Source organism: Eumetopias jubatus, unplaced genomic scaffold (genome assembly GCF_037043125.1).
Source record: "Eumetopias jubatus isolate StellerSeaLion01/CBP00866 unplaced genomic scaffold, mEumJub1_p1.0 scaffold_5, whole genome shotgun sequence".
Lineage (NCBI taxonomy): Eukaryota > Metazoa > Chordata > Mammalia > Carnivora > Otariidae > Eumetopias > Eumetopias jubatus.
Genome location: NW_028274811.1, coordinates 32,421,319 through 32,424,561, shown reverse-complemented (window position 1 = coordinate 32,424,561; position 3,243 = coordinate 32,421,319). Strand labels below are relative to the sequence as shown.

At 44.1% G+C, this 3,243-nt stretch overlaps 1 non-coding gene across 1 annotated transcript; it reads right to left on the bottom strand.

Moving 5' to 3' along the window:
- Window positions 1–418: 418 nt before the first annotated feature.
- Window positions 419–525, bottom strand: LOC114209642 (U6 spliceosomal RNA). Its single transcript, XR_003609374.2, has one exon. It is a non-coding gene; the product is annotated as a U6 spliceosomal RNA (small nuclear RNA).
- Between the last annotated feature and the right edge of the window lie 2,718 nt (window positions 526–3,243).

Sequence of the window (3,243 nt, the reverse complement as noted above, 5' to 3'; positions counted from 1 at the left end):
CCTAGGGTAGTTCTATTTTTTTTTAAGATTTTATTTTATTTATTTGAGAGAGAGAGAGAATGAGAGATAGAGAGCACGAGAGGGAAGAGGGTCAGAGGGAGAAGCAGACTCCCCGCCGAGCAGGGAGCCTGATGTGGGACTCAATCCCGGGACTCCAGGATCATGACCTGAGCCGAAGGCAGTCGCCCAACCAATTGAGCCACCTAGGCGCCCTAGGGTAGTTCTATTTTTAACTTTTTGAGGAACCTCCAGCCTGTTTTCCAGAGTGGCTGCACCAGTTTTGCATTCCTAACAGTGAATAGGGTTCTCTCTCCACATCCTTGCCAACACCTGTTGTTTTTGTGTTGTTGATTTTAGTCATTTTGACAGGTGTGAGGTGATAGCTCATTCTAGTTTTGATTTGCATTTCCCTGATGGTAAAAACATGGAACCCGTCATGAATTTGTGTGTCCTCCTTGTGCAGGGGCCATGTTAATCATCTCTGTATCGTTCCAATTTTAGTATGTGCGCTGCCGAAGCAGGCACTGTTTTTCATAATCTTGACAATTTTGAAGAGTACTGATCAGGTATTATGTAGAATGTCCCTGAATTTGCATTTGCCTGATGATGTCTCATTACCAGACTAAGGTAATCACAAAACCTCTTATGACCTTGTCTTAGAAGTCACATGCTGTTACTTTTACCGTATTCTGTTATTTAAGAGTTAGACACTAAGTCAAGCCAACACTCAAGGGGGTGGGGAGGATTGTGTTCTACCTCTTGAAGGGAGGAATATCAGAGATTTTGTGGGCATATTTTAAAATCACCACAGGGGGTTCAAGGAAGGTTTCTCTGACACAGTGACACTTGAACAAAACTTGAAATAAGCAAGGGAACAAGCCATGGAGAGATCAAGATAAAGCTTTGTAGGCACAGGGTACAGTCAGGAAGGGCCTGAGGCAGGTGTATACACAGCAATGTTTGAGAAGTATGTCAGGAAGCCGGTGTGGCTTACCAGAGGCAGCAAGGGGGGAGCGTGGTAGGGCATGAGGTCATTAAGTTTGTGGGCTGGGGGTTAGGGAGGTAATGTAGGGTGCTGTAGAACGTCGTAAGGATTTGGATTTTATGCTGAGGGAAATGGAGAGCCATTGAAGTGTTCTGAGCAGAACAGTGACATGATTTTAAAGATTTTATTTATTTATTTTACAGAGAGAGACACAGCGAGAGCAGGAACACAAGCAGGGGAAGTGGGAGAGGGAGAAGCAGGCTTCTCACCGATCAGGGAGCCCGATGCGGGGCTCGATCATGACCAGAGCCGAAAGTAGAGGCTTAACGACTGAGCCACCCAGGCACCCCACAATGACATGATTTTAAAAGGATCATTCTGTCTGCTGTGTGCATACCCTGTTGATAGGAAGAGCAGAAGTTGGGTATCAGATGAGGAAGAACTCAGAGTTCTTCCGGAAAGAGGCTCTTTCCATAATCCAGGTGAGAGATAATGCTTATTGTCTCAATCCCTAACTCAAGGGCCATTATGAGGACTAAAGAAGATAACATCATTAGGGTGCCTGGCATACAGTAGGTGCTAAGCATATCAAAGTCTTAAGGAATAGCAGTATCTTGAGGAAGAAAACGAGTACCTTCCATTGTGTGAAAGAAAATGAAGGTCTGTACAATGTCCTTCTTTCATGTCCAGCATGTGGCCTGGCTCTAGGGATACAAAGAAAAAACTGAGTTCTTGACTTTGAGGAGCTCAGTCTGGTGGGTTGAACATTGCTGCAAGAAATAATTCCAATTTGGCTGGCCAAATGCTACAACTGATTTGGTATAGGAGGCTCTGGTGGGTCTAGGAGGAACGACTGATTTGGGGAATGTACCAAAGGACTCATCTGACACCCAATTTCCACCCTTGTCACCTATTATCTATTCATACAGAAGGCAGACTCCAAACTCAAAGCTGTTTGAATCTCAAGGCCCACATTCCCAGCCACTCTGATATACTACCAACCCTGTGGAGACATGGTCTTCGTACACTTATCCTGTGGTCTTGCCATTTAAACCTTCAGCAAGCACTGCTATTTAATGGATTGAGGAGTTTTCAAAACCCTAAAGACAAAGGGAAAGTGAGGCTTATTATCCTCTGATTTATATTTATTGCAAGTTGCATTAAATAGCACACACTGTGAGAGAGGAAATAGCTCTCTGTTGGGTAATTGGATGCCAGTGGTCTCAAGGCTTTGGCAAGGCTTCCCTGGATAAGGATGTGGGAAGGTCAGTGCTGTGGTTCTGAGACCCCTCCCTCATAGGCCCACCAGCAGTGGTTCAAAAACCCTGTAAAAAACTCTGTCCATTTTATAGATGGAGAAAAATGCCCTCTGCAGGGGGAAGGCTTTGGTACAAGCCTGGACTTCCAGCAATGAAAGTTGCCTTCTGAAATCACCAATCGCCATTTAGTTGGATGAGCTCTCTCTCAAGAGAGGTATGGGAAAGAGAAGCAAGCTGGGAAGCAAAAAGAACAAGAATGAGAGTGAGACAGAACTTGAGGAGATGATTAGCGGATGCTGAATTGATTGTGGGATGGGAAGGGGCACAAGATCTGAGGGAAGTGAAAGAAAGAGAGAGAGAGAGAGAAAGAAAAAGAAAGAAAGAAAGAAAAGAGAAAGAAAGAAAGAAAGAAAGAAAGAAAGAAAGAAAGAAAGAAAGAAAGAAAGAAAGAAAGAAAGAAAGAAAGAAAGAAGAAAGAAAGAAAGAAAGAAAAGAAAAGAAAAGAAAAAAGAAAGAAAAGAAAAGAAAAGAAAGAAAGAGAAAGAGGAAGAAAACAACTGAAAAGGATGGAGGAGATAATGGGTTTTTCCTCACTAAATACACATCAGCTGATAACAGTTCCCTCTGTGTCTGTGGAGAGAGAGAGAACACCTCCAGCACCTGCCCTCCGTCCACCCTCCCCATCACATCATCCTGCGCGGGAGGTGGGGGCTCACTCCCCAGCAGCTTCTCATCCCTTTGTTCCTTCAACAAGTATTCTTATTAAGAACCTACTTCAGGTCAGAAACTGCTCAAAGGCTGTGAACAAGGCAAGAAGCACATAAGTGAGTTAATAAGCCCATTGTAGATAGTGGCAAAATAAAACGGGTGTAACGGGATGGGGTGTTGTCATCTGTGCAATGGCAATATTAACCTGATTGTCCTCACTGGGTTGCTGTGAGGATTAGCGGAATTAATCCATGGAAACGCTTAGCAAAGTACCTGGCACAGAGTGAGTTC